We start from the raw sequence: 15,262 nt of genomic DNA, 5'->3' as shown, positions 1-15,262 counted from the left end.
TCGGACCATAATGCATTGTAATGACCATGGGAATAAAGCACTATAAATAGTGAGAATGGAAAAAGGACTGTAAAACGCAAGCAACAGCTACCTACGCGTTTCGACTCTCAAGGAGTCTTGATCACGGTAAATTAGTACCTCTTTTTTTTTTATTTTTTTTTTTTTATACGTGCAATAAAACATGTCAATTTGAACCTCGTGGAGTGCGGTGAGATTCTTGTTCACAAAATATTTTCGAGGTTGGTCTTCTTAGTCACCGAGCACCGGCAGTGGGGTGCGCCGTGCAACAATCTTTTGACCAATTTGTGTTGTGTAATGTGTGTGTGTATATAATATGTATATGTAAGACACTAACTCTCTACATAACTTTTTTTCATACATGTGTGCTTTCCCTTGGCAAAGCACTCATGTATTTAAAAAAAAAAAAAAAAAAGGGCCCATAGAGGGCTGACCCCAAACATTTTCAATGTTTTTTTTGTTTAATAGAATCTAGTCTTCCTGGGGGGCAGGGGGGGGAGGATTCGGAGGGCCGACCTCGGCATTTTGTTAACTTTTTCTTTTTTTTATTTTTAAATCTGGATGGTGCGATCGCCCCCCCCCCCCCAAAGCAACCCAAAACAGTTATTTTTTTTAAAAAGGACCCCCCCTCCCCAAAAAGAAGATCCCTGGTGTCTAGGGGCGTTTCCTGGCCATGGATCACAGCCGCGCTGCGATCCATGGCCAGGAAACTGTGCCAGGGAGGCATCGATGGAAAGGGGAGGGTCTCCCCTTTCCATTGATGCATCCCTGGCATCTGGGGAGGCCGTTTTGGCCCTCTTTTCCCCACCGGAGTAGGAAGAGGACGCTTACCTGCTCCTCTGCTGCTCCGGTGGGGAAAAATGTGATGTCGGCACGCCTCGCGGTGCATTGGCGTCACAAAGGGGTGAGAGGGGGTGTGGGGGGTGAGGGGGGGAGGAGTGGGGTAGATGCTGAAGTTGTTCTGCGTCTCCTACGGTGTAAAAAAAAGGGGTTAAGTCCCTTTCACAGTTGACCCAGCAAAGATAGGGGCACACCCGTTTGTAAGGACTGTCTCATTGTACTCCTCTTTAAGAAAATTAGAATCCATCGGTGTGGGTGCATCAGGAAACCCCAAACACTCTCTTTACATACCTTGTTAATTCCTTGTGCTTCGGCCTGAAAAACTGTTTTTAAATTTATTTATTTTTCTAGACACAGAAAAGTATGCATACGTTGCTTTTCACAGCACGATCCCAGTGGGGTTACATTTACTTGTTTTCTACCAACTTGGGGCCTGCCTCCATGTTGGTACTCCGTGCTGCATAAACAGATACAGAGGAATACCATAAAGAGCCAAACGTGGTTGGTGTAGCTATCCAACACTACTTAAACTGTGGTGTTGTTTCAGAACCTAATTGACTGTGACTGCTGTGTCCCCTTTCCAGACTAGGTGAGATTTTCTTACTTGTACTGTAGCTAAAGGGGTTCGTTCATTTGGTTGTGATGTTGGTAAGATGTAGTGCCAGACTAATACTGAGATTGCTTCCTCTTTATAGTTTTTACCGAATTGTTAGGATTGTGAATCTGCGTTTGTCTTAATTAAGTATTATCTGAGTTAGTATAGTGCACATGTGCCTAGGTAGTATGGCACAGGAGTTGTTAACAGATTGCTACGCACTCGTACTTTCCTCTGGTTTTCTTGTACACTAAAGACTGAATTGTTCCTAACGCTTTTTTTTGTTGTGGTATGTGAACGCGGATCATTGAATACAGTTGCAAGAGGAAAATAAGTGTTAATATCAGAATGTTGCGTTCAAATATTTGAATAATTGAGCTGGAAGTATTTGATTTTAGTTTGGTAGAGGGGTAAACTCTTAACTGTGTACTTAAGAATCTGTCATGTCAGTGGGATGCTTGAGTGAGTGTGTATATAATTTGTGTGTTTTTACATATGTTTGTATGTGTATACATACACATTTATTGATAGTGCTGTATTACAGGAATGGTTGAGTACAGCAAACTGTTAATGTGTAGCATAAACTTTCACTAATATTTTTTTTGATAGTTTATGCTTGTGAATAAAATATAACTTTTTTAAAATAATTTTTATTGTACTTGGTATTGAGCAAACCTAATTGCACTAAATGTGCATCACCATTTATGCTACCCAGGATCTGGAACCTTAGCCCTGTATCCTTTGGGGTTGCCCCAGTGCTACATTGGCTGCATTTGTGCTATATAGTTTGGGGGAGGGAGGGGAACATTTTATTTTGTCGGGGTGTGGGAGAGGGAGGTCATGCAACCACCCCTCAACAGATTTTGACCCTGGGGGCCCCATTCACTAGTGCTTTAAGGGGAGAGAGGCATGCATCCCCCCTCCCTAGGCTGTGTTTGGACCCCCTAGACCCCATCTCCGGGGCCTGGTGCATTTGGGGGTGGGTGGGTTATGTGCTGATACGCCCCACTTGCCTTCGTTTGACCCCAGCAGCCCTTTTTGGGGGGTGGGGGAGAGGGGATGGAGACATGTCTTCACTCTCCCCGAGCCTCTGAAAGTCCTGGGGAGCCCACCCCAAGTCTGTAAAACTAAAATGAAGGGGAGGGGGGCTGCTTGCCCCCTGACCCTTCTGAGCCTTTAATGACCCCGGGAACTCCATCTCCAGTTCCCAAGCTATGTCCCGGTTAGCCCATCTACAGGACTTACCGGTTTCCCTACCTGCAGCGGCATAGGCCGGGAAACCTGTGTTTGCTCTTGCTTGGCGGGAGCATTTTCAAAACTCCCACCTAGCAGGAGCAAACGCAGTCTGCTCTCAGTGGACAGGAGCTTAAAAAATGCTCCTGCCTGCTTGGAGCAGACGTTCGATCGGTTTGCCTGCCTGCACTGAATCGGGCAGGGAAACAGATCAAAAGATTGTTCCCACCTGAAGAAAGCAGCATTAGTAACTGCTCTTTCTGGGTGAGAGCGATGCTGGCTCCCACTGCATGAGGGAAGTTGGCTGGGGCTACAGGGGTCTTTGGGTTTTCCTCGTGGTCTCTAGTGAGACTATTGTGTTTACTCTGTGTTGGCACCAACACGCTTACCTATTAGTGTAAAGGCCCTGGGGATGGGGTCCCTGGTGCAGTAGTTGGCTCGGGGTGGAGGGCCTGCATGCTCCCTCCAAATCAGCCCAGCCCTAAGGAATGGGGCCCCTGGAGCCAAGATTGGCTCGGGAAAGGAGTGGGAGCTGCACAGCCATGGGCGGCATGGGGGTTGGATGAATGTGGCTAACCCCCGCCATGCACACCTGATCTCCCTGTGCAGTATGGGGTTGGCTGCAGGGCCTGGTGAGCGTGTTGGATTTACACATGATGATTTCCTTACGTTAAAAAAAAAAAACTAGAAATTCACTGAAGAAACCAAAGGTTAAAGTAACGTAGTTGGGTAAAATATTCATTACCAACATAATATTGTAAACTCTTAAAAAAAAAAAAAAAAAAAAAAAATTATACTTATCTTACATAACTATACCTCGCTTTTAAGGGCAACTCTAACTAATGCCAATACATTCTGACTACCCCACATATTACATTACTCAGGACATCTTTTATGATGATATTGCTAATATCGCTGTGAATGGTAGGGGAGCGAGTTAGTTACCTTAGGGCATGAATTTATTACTTGAGATAACTATAAGTATAATTGAATGTCAGTGGTTGCTAGGCTTAAAAACATGAAGTTGTTACTGAACATTTCACTTAACTGTAACGTTACTTTGACTTTTTTCCAGTGGATACAAAAAATATACACACCCACATAATGAGGCCTGCAATATCTGGTGCTTGAAGTACTTGTAAGCAAGTGAAGACCATAAGTTGGAATGCATGTTTTGTAGCTTGATAGTGTGTGGTAGTTAGTTGGTTGTGTACTGTGGTTTGTCTTTTTGTTGTGCAAATGTGATGTGAGAATCTAGACTGTCCACATCGGAGTTTGATTGTAGGCATTGACAATATTGGGTGCTGGGCAAAGCACTTGATGATATCTCACCTTGTAGGTTTCATTGGAACCAGGGGTTCTGGCCCAAGGGCCTTCCTGACCCTAAAAGGTCCAATCTCACAGTACCCTTGTATGTGTCCAGCCTTTGCTAGGGACTCCCATGTGATGGGCCACCCTGAAGTAGTAGTGAGAAGGCTGAAAATAATGTGACTTCCTGTTTAGTTTAATGATGGGAAATGAAGTCCTCTTGCTTGACTCCTTTTAAAGAGCATTTTGGCAGGAAACAAGTCATGTCCCTTCCTATGCTCATGGCAAATGGTATTCTGTTTTGGCGCGCAGGGCTGGAAGGTCATGCTCCATTGTGATTGAAGGTAACAGACTTTTTGTTAACATAAATATCCATATTGTTCGGCATGGAAATGTACAAGCTACTAGTGGAAACTTGCTTTTATTTTTCAGATATCCAGTCATCTGCTTGAATTGTGATGACTGGATATCTGCTCCATTATAATACAGTTTGGTTATTACACTCCAGCAACACATTGAATTGTGCCACCAAATTACTTGTTGCCTCCCAGCAATATCTTGTAGAGCCTTTGTTTTGCCTGGCTTGTTTCCTGGGTCGTCATTCATTATACATATGAGTGTTCAACATTTGCCTACATATTTGGTTGACTAAGAAGCCTCAGTTCCTATGTGTACCAGTTTTGTTTCTTGAACTGTACATACTGTGGATTTTCATCAACGTTTTTCGGAAAGTGTTTAATGGTGTTATCACATTCAAGAGTTCCAAGTAAATTTCCCAGGCTAGTAGAATCTCATGCCCTTTTGTTGATGAATAATAATGCCCTATTTAGTTGACTACTGCATATTATTGTCCATACTTTGTCGTTCTCTGCTGAACTCTGTGACCATTTAAGCCAAAACGAGGCCATTGTCCCTTCTTGTTCAACAAGAGCAGTATATGTCACAGTTACATTATTTTATTTTTGAAGTGGATGGCCTGAATATGGTTATCCCTCTCTATGCTCAGTGACAGTAGAAGAGAGTTGGTGGAACATGAACTTTGATACTAAGGTGTAGTTAAGTTTCTAGTCAAATCAAGTTTCCTAGATACAAAACAAATGTGTTGATTTGACAGAACTGTAGGAATCCTGCTGTTTTAAATGTATTGGTCCCGGAATTCACTCTATTTAAACCGCCATTTAAATCTCCTGTTAATACTAGGTCGAAATTGGATTGCTTTTATGGTTTGATCACGTTTTTTGTAGTTTGTCATTTGACATTACATGACAATTTTTAGTTTTTTTTTCTTGCTGTTTTGAGTTGAAATGTGAGAGATGTGATGTAATCTGAACAGTTAAAATAGGTATTAAACTAGGAAGCATGATGAAATGAGAATTGGTAAACATCCTGTAAGATAGTGACATCTTTAGTCCAAGTTTCTTTTAGTCAAGAGGAATTGAACATTTGTATAAAAATGCTGATATCTGTACTTTGTGTGCTCCAACCAGGTTCACAAGAGTAATGAAGATGTTAAGGATTTAGAAGTCATTTCACTGCTGGGGACACTGTATGCAAACCCATTCCATGTGGATAACCACGCACATTGTTTGGATTGTACTAGAGCCCCCGCTATCCATGACCTGTCCTCTGCTGGAGGCCTGGCGAAAGGAGCCCAGTAGGTTTTGACATTGCAAATTCTTCTTCTGTCTGGTAAGATATTTGCTAAGATTCTTTTGTGACCCCCTTTGCGGTCTTTTAAATATATTTTTTTTTTGTCCAGTTTCTCAAGTCGATTAGTTTGTTGTTCTAGATTCTGTCAGTTATCCCTTACTTCAAAAATATGTTCTTGTATTCTAGACCAGAACGTTGACTTGTTGTGATTGCCATGTTTTCATTGATTCATTGCACAACTCTGCTTGGACAACTATGCTTGCTTTGTATATAATTTCCACCCACAGCAGATTGCCTAGATTGCCGAGGCTGGAATCTTCGAGTTTCAGAATTGTTCCTTTTATTTTAAATATCAGGATGGCCCTCCCATTTCCCTTTTTACTTTTAGGTGAAAACATTTATAACATGGTTGGTTGAAAGAGAATTAGTATTCAATGACGCTTTTCTTGTGGGCAGCAGCATTCAACCAGTAGACGGGAGAATCTTGCGAAACATAGTGCCTCTGACAGCGATTGGAGCTTCCTAGTAGGTGAGCACTTCACAAGGCAAAAATTGACAAGCCCAATTTCTTTTTTTTTTTCTCGATAGATGTGATGCCTAGGGGCCTCAGAGGAGGCAATACAGTTCAACTTTTTGTACACTTAGGGAACAGATCTGAATTACTATAATAACTTGTCTTCTGCTGTTGAAATACATTTGCCATCTGGGCTTTACTTATGATTGATATAAAATCTGATATCAGGATCCTGTTTGTTTGTTTTGTACATGAGCCCAATGCAGCAATGTATAGTCTTCCACTGTGAATGAATTGAGATTGGGCATCTTCTCACTGGGGCTAGGTTCTGATTGAATATTTAGGAACCCGTTATTTCAAGTGAAATCTGTGCAAAGGGAGGAGACTGGAATGTCCCCACTTGGGCTTCTATGTGGTTGTCTTTTTATCAAACTTAAGATCTTTGTCAATATAAATATCTGATTGCCACAGCAATGCTGAACGCTCCTATTGTTACATATTTTGTGATGCACAAATATGATTGAGTTTCTTCCCTTTCTGTATGATTGTGTGATGTTTTTGTAGGCGTGTATAGACTTTATTTCAAGATGGTGATTTTATGTGACGAAGTCTCCAGAGGGAACTGAAACATTTAGCCGGGGTTTTAAGGTGTACAGATGATGAAATATATTATTGATGTTGGAAAACTGCTGCTGAGTGCTGCCACTTGTTTTTATGAGTTTGACAGAACTATTGAAGGAATACAAGGGCCTACAGAGAAACCCTCTCTGCGGATCATTGAGCCCAGACTTGGAAGCCTAAAAGTTCAACTATGCTTCCTTGATTCAGGGTATTGAATGCTGCTGCATGTCCTTTAACAGGCGTTTCCACATAGTCATCATTCATCTCATCTCCACATTGACTGCCAAATACACAGAAGATTTAGTTTAAGATTGATTTTCAAGCCTTTCAGAGTCTACTCTAAGACCTTCGTTGCTTTTTTCAGGACAAGATGCTGTGCACTATCACTGTCAGCGTGACACAGAACAAACTCCTGCTTCTCCATCATATTCAGAACAAATATAACGTTGGTAGCAGAATTTAACCCTTAGAAGCTACTCAAGACATTCCTGCCTTTGTCCAGTAAAACTAGTTGTTTATTTTCGGGAAACAGTTAGAATCCTATTTTCTTCAGTAGTTTGTTGTTGGATCTCTTTTATGATGTTAGCTGAAAAAGTCAGACATATAAACTATTAAGTTGCATATGCATCCATGTATGTGCACTATTCAAATGCCAATAACAAGTACATGGATAAATGGAGATTTTTTTTATTTTTAAATCTGTTTATTAGTCATAACATTCACTCAGCAGTACATTGGCTGTTAATAATTTTGCGATCTGCTTACACACATTTATAAGCTTGTACAACGCTGTTACGCAATGAATTGCCAAAAAGGAAAAAACACAAAAAGAAAAAAGAAATCATTCAACTTGAACTGTGCAATAACTAAAGACGCAACTAAACGCTGCTAATGTCATATCTAGTTCTGGCTACCCCATCAGAGGGTGGGGAAAAGAAAAAGGAGGAATACAGCTAATGTGTATGAGTGGAGCGGAGGTCATAGTTGAGGTATGAATTATGCATTGTGGGGCATGAAGGGACGCAGAGCCAGTCGGGTAACAAGCAAGCTAGGTATGAATTGCGTATAAGCATAGCCGCAGAAGAAGCATCCTAATATGTTTCGTTGTTACATTGAGGGAGGGGATGAGGATGTTAATACAGAAAGTGAATGATGGAGGGGCAGCTGAGAGTAGCGTGATGACGATGTTAACCAAAACAGTAATAGCTATATATGGTGCCCAATTTAAGGGGGGTATATGTCCTCCCTAGCTTTTATTGCCACCACAAAAGTGTCCCAAACTTCGGGGCCATCCTGAATAAGGCCTTTGTGTTGTAATAAGCAAAGTGTCTGAGCTTCAGCTTGTGAACGACTAAGTCGAGTAGCCAAGCCGAATGAGATGGAACGTGTGGGGCTTTCCAGTGTGTAGCTATTAGGCGCTTGAAAACAACAAATGCTAGATCTATAAATCTGTGTAACTGTTTATCCTCTCTGATACGGTGTTGTATGCCAAGTAAACAGGAGTCTGGTGTGGCGTCCGTAACGCGGTGCCAAGCCAAGTTTGAGTGGCAGCTCCAGACCATATGGTAAAAGTCCGCTGCCGGAGCATCACATCTGGGACATGACTGGGTTGTGCTCGGGTATATTCTTTGGATGCGGGCCGGAGATAGATATGAGTGGTGAATATAATTGAATTGGGTATATCGCAGACGAGGATTACGGGATATTGACTTGATCATTGCGAGAGCCGCGACCCAGTTTTTTTTGTGGTAATGGTGAAGGGAGGACGGAGTCCCAGCGTGCCTTAGCATACGGCAGGGTGGTGCAAACTGCTGCTACTAGTGCTTTATATAATTTAGTTATGATGCCTTTTGTGCTACCTATGGTGAGGATGGTGGTAAGTAATGGGGACTCAGGAGGCTCGGTGTTGCAAGAACCCCAGAGGTTATTGAGCAGCCGCTTGATGGCGCTATAATGTCCGAAAGGCACCGTTGTGCATAACCCCAGCGGACACCAGTTCCGCAAAGGTATGCATCGCAGAGCTGGAGTAAAAATCGCCCACTTTCAGTGTGCTTATGTCCCGTGTATCATGGTGTGATGAAAGGATTTGGGTGCCCGGCAATTGAAACAGCGGTAACAAAGGGGAGTAAGGAGAAGAGGGGGTCTTACTTTGGACATATTTACGCCAACAGAAGTGAGCCGCTTCCAACAATATGGGTTTTGAGGGTAGGCAGTGAGGGCCAGATAACAGTGAAGACAGTATCGTTTGCAGGGCTATATATGCCTGCAACATTATACCTTCGGTAGGAGGAGTGTCTTGAAGCCATGCGGATAACCACGACAGCTGAGCAGCTGCGTAGTATCTTTCGAAATTAGGCATGCCCAGACCGCCCGCCTCTTGCGGGTATTGTGTTATAGCTAACGCTACTCTGCATCTATCTTTGCCCCAGAGCAGATCAGTTAATAATGAGTGCAATTTACAAAAGAACGAGCGTGGTAAGCATAGCGGGAGGGCAGTAGAGTAATATAAGAACCTTGGGAGGATGAGCATTTTGGCTGTTGCTACCTGACCCATAGGGGATAGGGGAAGTGAGCTCCAAAACGACATTGAGCTGCGGGTGGAGCTGAGTGCCCTGTCAATGTTGCCCACTTTTAGATCCGCAATGGAGTGGTAAATTTGTACCCCGACCTATTTAAAGGTAGCATGTGACCATGGTAGTTTATATTGCAGTAATGCCATGTGAGGGTCATTTGGTATGGAGGTAAGGGGGAAAATACTTGACTTGGACCAGTTGACATGTAAACCAGAGGCAAGAGCGAAGGACTCGAGCATCTGCAACACCCCTAACATAGAGGTGGAGTGATTATGCAGGTATATCAGGGCATCATCTGCGTATAAGGATATAATATGATGAGTGTTAGATCCAGGGATGCCCCATATATGTGCATAGCCACGTTGTTTAATTACTAATGGTTCCATAGCTATAGCGAATAATAAAGGGGACAATGGACAACCTTGTCTGGTACCTCTGCCTATAGGGAATGCTTCGGAGATAGTGCGTCCAGTTTTGACACAGGCTGTGGGCGTGGAGTAGAGCGTTTTGATCCACCTAATGAAGCCGGGCCGAAACCGAACGCTTTGAGTGTGCGTAGAAGATAATTCCAGCTTAACGTATCAAACGCTTTTTCAATATCTAGAGAGAGGGCCACCGCTTCTGATTCTGTATTACTGTGCATTATGTGGAGCAGCCTTCTAATATTTAAGAAGGTGCTTCTCCCGGGAATAAAGCCGGACTGATCATAGTGTATCAGGCTTGATAAGTAAGGGAGTAGCCTGTTTGCTAATATTTTCCCTAACAATTTGCAATCTGTGTTGAGGAGAGAGAGCGGTCTATGATTTAACGTCAAGAGGATCACGGTCCGCCTTTGGGAGGACAACTATTAGAGCTTCGCGCATGGAGTCTGGCAGTTGTAAGTTATTACGTGCTTCTTTAAATATCTCTATGAGTGGTTTTAGGAGATGGGTAGCATGGGAGGTAAAATATTCTACCACTAGGCCATCCGAGCTGGGGGTTTTGCTACGTGCCATTTGTGCCGGAGCTGAGCGCAGCTCTTCAATAGTAATAGGACCATCTAAAGTGGCGGTATTGTCAATAATGTGTTGGTTTTGGGAGACAAGTAGTAATATGTCAGTTAATTGCTGCTCCGGCAGGGGGGGGAGGAGGGGGGAAGGAGGTGTGTAAAGGGCACGATAATATGTGGAAAAGGCTTCGTTGATACCTGCTTGGGTGTTGATAATGACGTCAGGGTTTAGACGTATCGCACCAATGGGTGATGGCTGCGAAGGTTGACGGGTCAGCCACGCTAACAGCCTGCCTGATCTATCTCCCTCAGCGTGTTGTCTTGTCACATAATGTATGTAGTCGTGCTTACCTAGTCTGGTGTCTACTTCACTATGGGCAGCTCTAAGCGAATTCAGTGTTACTAGTGTGGACTCGTTTCTGGAGACCTCTGCTTTGCGGAGTTTTACCTCCAAATCATGTAGTTCTTTGAGTATCCTTCTTACCCCCACCGTGGCCGCAAGGCAATGTCCGCGTATTACCGCTTTGTGGGCATCCCACTCTATAGCACAGGATGAGGTTGTGTTATTCAGTAAGAAGTAATCGCCATGTTGGTATACGAGTGTGCTTGTGGCCCCAGGCCATTATTGCACATAGAGGGTTGTGGTCTGATATGGTGCGCGCTAGGTAATCGGACGTGCACACTTTCTGAATTACTGCTGCAGATACAAAGATCATGTCTAATCTGGTATGTAGCTTGTGTACAGAGGAGTATTAAGAATATTCGTGGTGGGTGGGGTGGCCCACCCTCCAAATGACTCTCAGGCCGTTATTAGAGGCCCAATTTGCCAGTGCTTGTGAGGCACGATTGGATGGGGCCGTGGTGAGTGGGGGAAATGAGCGGTCTATTTGAGTATCTGGGACGCTGTTAAAGTCACCCCCCCCCATATGCACTCTAGTGTTGGGTCACTGAGATTGCCAGTGGAGAGCGTGCTCAGGAAATCGCGTTGATTTGAATTTGGGGAGTATAGCGCTACCAAAGCTAAAGGGGACCTGTCAAGGACGCCTTCTAGTGTCACATGTCTACAGTTTGGGTCGCATTGTATGCGAGATATGATAAATGGGACCCCAGGAGCAATCCAGATCGCCACCCCACGAGCGAAAGACGAAGTGGTGCCGTGCAATTGACCTTTCCATTTTGAGCGTGTGCTTTCCAACGTGGATTTAGAGAGAGGTGTCTCTTGTAGTAGAGCTATGTGTACCTGATGCCTCCTAAGAAAGGCGTAACCCCTTTGCCGTTTACGCGGCGTTCCCATACCTTTAATATTCCATGTGAGTATCTTATATTTCAAGATACCTTGGTGAGTTTGGGTGGCCATGAGGCTTTTATAGCTTTTGCATAACAGGAGAAATGAGTGTCCTCCGTCCCCATTTTGGAGATATTGTGACGCTTACCCACTAAGACTAGCCAGTAGATATCCGTAATTTTGTAAGCTGTAAACCTATTGCTATGGTAAATGACATGTGCGTTTGCTGCTGTGTTTGCGACTAACGTGTGACAAAACCAGCAACCAAAAAAAATGCACTCAAAAAACAATATATAGCAACAACTGAAATACTAAAAAATAGAAAAAATTTCCAGCGATTGCCGGCTTGGAATAATGGTCCATATGGAGCAGGTGGGTGCCGAAGGGCATTGGTTCAAAGTCATGGATTTACCCTGCCCGAGTTACTCATGGTGCAGAGTGCGCCGCCCAAGACCACAAGCGGGCAACGCACCGCAATAAGGGATCAATAGTGCAGCCACGCCGCCACTGAACAGCCAAGGGGGGGGGGGGGGGGGGGGGGGAGAAGCCATACTGTTGTATCTGAGGATTGGGAGTAGGTGGTGCTTGAACGTCCTAGCAGATGTCATCCGCTATGTGCAGCATGAGGGAAGGACCTCATGTGAATTCCGCCAAGTCAGAATTTACGTCATGTTCCGGATCCACGTCAGTTTGTGTGGATAGGGCAGTTGGCGACGTGTTAACAAATCTAGATGTGGCCCACCGGAGCAGGGAGCGTTCGGTTTTACCTGTTCAGGTGAGGGTTTAATGCCATGTTTTTTGCGTTGCCTACGCCTTGACATGGAGGAAGACCAATTTTCACCCAGGGTGCTTGTGTCTAACGGGTCGGCTAGACCCTTGGCATGCAGCCAGGTCCAGGTATCTTCCAGAGTAGTGAAGAAAAGTGTCTGAGTATCATCCTGCACCCGGAGTCTGGCTGGGAACATCAACGCATACTTGATGTTATGTTTGCGGAGGCATACCTTAACACGATAAAGAGCTCCGCTTCTTCTGTACTTCTGCTGTAAAATCTGGATAAGCTGTAATCTCAGCGTTTTCAAAGCGTATCGGACCAGATTTGCGAAATAACTGTAGGATGAGGTCTCTATCTCGATAGTTAAGGAGTCTTGCTATCAGTGGGCGAGGTTGTGAGCCAGGTGGAGGGGACCTGCCGGGGACCCTGTGGGCACGTTCGACGGAAAAGAACTTCGGGATGTTATTTTTAAGAATTGTGTCCGTAAGCCATTGTTCTATGAATAATTCTGTGCTGGGACCCTCGGCTCGCTCAGGGAACCCCACCAGGCGTATGTTGTTGCGCCGGGACCTGCCCTCTGCATCCTCCGCTCTACGTTTTAAGAGGTCCACCTCTCTTGTTAAATGAGCCAGTTGCGATTGGAGATCTTTCACAGTCCGGGGGAAGGTTGCAGAGTCTTTCAAGTTCGGATACCCTGTCGGCCAGTGCATGTTGATCAGTACGAAGTATGTTGAGATCTTCTGTTACCGATCCTATTTTGGCTTCTAGGGTGGTCTTGGTGTCTAGAATGGCTTGCAATATCTTTTCAAACTGTGACGTGTGTGATTGTAAGGTAAGTTCCAACTTCTGCAAAGCAAGTTGCATGGTGACGTGGGCCTCAGAGGGGGGGTGGGGTGTCGAGGTCCATTCTGCACAGAGGTGCACGTGGGGTTTTTGGTTTGACCATTTGGTAAGTACGGTTATGAGTGGTCGTTAACGAGTAGGGCTGGTTGGAGGCGATGTGGGCGGGGCGAGCAAAGGAGCAATCTGCGACGTAGGAGAGGTGCAGACCCAGAGGAACGCAGATAACTATTGGAGGCCCGAAGTGAAATACTAACGAGGACGATGGTGTGGTGCGCATTATTAGAGATCCACCTCTTCCGCTTGCGGGGCGAGTGTACAGGTTTTTGTGGTGAAGAGATTAACTGGCTAGTTCCTGGTGGCTAGCAGAGTGTTTTAGTGCTTTGTCGTGTGTCCGTCATGCCTCGCGATTCCAAACAGCGGAGGGAACGGGCATGTTATGCTTCTGCATCCAAATACAATAGACAAGCCCAACATCCACACAAGGGCGACGCAGCAGAAGGTGAACACGAAGTGGCGTGTACGGCTGGGTTAGGAGTCGCACCAGTCCGGCATGGGCGCTGAGGTCGAACAAAGCAGGAGTAGGTCAGTGATAGATGGAGAGTAATGGCCTAATGCGTTGGCTATTGCTTGCGTAGTTTAGAGATTGTGACGCTGGTGGGAGATTATATGTAGAGTCTAGTTGGGTGGGGGCGGAACCCCATGTGACTTGTTGGGGGCTATAACTGCCCCGAGTATATTGGAACGCGGGGGGGGGGTGGTCGACACAATTGCGTACTGCGACTCGATAAATGTCGACGAAAGGCTCACCTCACTCATCCAACCGGACCAGTTTCCCACTGTGCTCTTGACCACCGGCTGCGTTCCTACTGCCTCACCACACCTGTGGTGAAGCTTGGACAGGCACTGGGCGAGGTCCTGGATTTGTAGAGTCTACGGTGGAAGTGGAGATCCAGATGCTGCGCTGCGTGCCTGCAAAACGATCTCCGCCAGGACACCTCGCTGAGATGCCCCCTCCAGGCAGGCCACAGCAACCCCCAGCCCTGGGGTGCAGCAGAGTATCATGCGCACCCCCACTCCATTAGTGGGAGGGCCTGGGCGCCACCCCCAACCGCAGCAACCTCACACGGGAGTCAATGGGATTGAAGGCCTGCTCCTGCAGGCCACAATGTGTGGGGCGCGGCAGCGCGGCAGGATCAGCTTCGCACAGCGCCGCCACCCCAAAATGCCATCCGAGGGCCAACGCCCTATCGCGGTGCTCTGCATTCTGCCAATGCACACGCGGCTCGGCCTCCCGGCCGGCTGCAGATCCAAGCACTGGCCCCCGGTAAGCGGGGGGCCGGGGCGCCACCACCAGCAGCGGTAACCTCGCAAGGAGGACGATGGAGCTGCAAGCCTGCTCCGGCAGGCCTCAGTTTATGAGGAGCGGCACCGCGGCAGGATAGCCTCGTCCGGCGCCACCGCCCCAAAATGTCCGTTGCGGGCCGGCCCCCAGTCCCGGGTCTCGGAAGGCGCTACGCGGCGAACGTACAGGCCGCAGCCGCGGGCGCAGATCCAGCAGCCCGGCCAAACGCTCGCCGTCTGCTGAGCGGTCGCGGCAGCAGAAACCCAGCCGCGGCTGCCGGTGTGGTCTTTAGGCAGCTCGATGGGTGATGCCTATCCCCCTTAAAGGGAGGTGTGGGTGCCGCTTACAGGATGTTTATACAGGCCAGAGATCGGAGCTGCAGTTTATGCTGCCGCTCCGGTTGCCATCTTGGCCACGCCCCCGATAAATGGAGATTTTGGGCACATAATCCTCAGTTATATGGTGTGCTGTAAATTGAAGCAGTAAAACATGTCTTCTGATTTCAACCTTAAGCTGACTGTAATGCGTTTCGCTAAGAAAAAAAAAAAATCCTACTCATTTTGTTCAGAAGCTCCGTGAAATTTCAGCAAGGCAATCAGCTGTTTTTTGTTGGTCCTATCACTGCATGCTGAGCAGACTACAAGGAGGGTGTGCAGCAGGCATGTAGGAAGATGTTTCAG

The 15,262-nt window shown here is 46.0% G+C and overlaps 1 protein-coding gene across 2 annotated transcripts in view; it reads left to right on the top strand.

The window, feature by feature from the left end:
* Positions 1–15,262, top strand: part of PAFAH1B1 (platelet activating factor acetylhydrolase 1b regulatory subunit 1) — a 533,693-nt gene that overhangs the window by 22,271 nt on the left and 496,160 nt on the right. Inside the window, exon 2 of one of the 2 annotated variants that reach the window (XM_069227017.1) lies at positions 5,482–5,683. The exons of the other annotated variant lie outside the window; for it this stretch is intronic. The gene's annotated coding sequence lies outside the window, so the exon portion shown is untranslated. The remainder of the gene's footprint in view (positions 1–5,481; positions 5,684–15,262) is intronic. 2 annotated transcript variants of the gene reach the window in all.

This window comes from Pleurodeles waltl, chromosome 3_2, assembly GCF_031143425.1.
Source record: "Pleurodeles waltl isolate 20211129_DDA chromosome 3_2, aPleWal1.hap1.20221129, whole genome shotgun sequence".
NCBI lineage: Eukaryota > Metazoa > Chordata > Amphibia > Caudata > Salamandridae > Pleurodeles > Pleurodeles waltl.
This window is presented reverse-complemented; position numbering and strand designations above follow the sequence as displayed.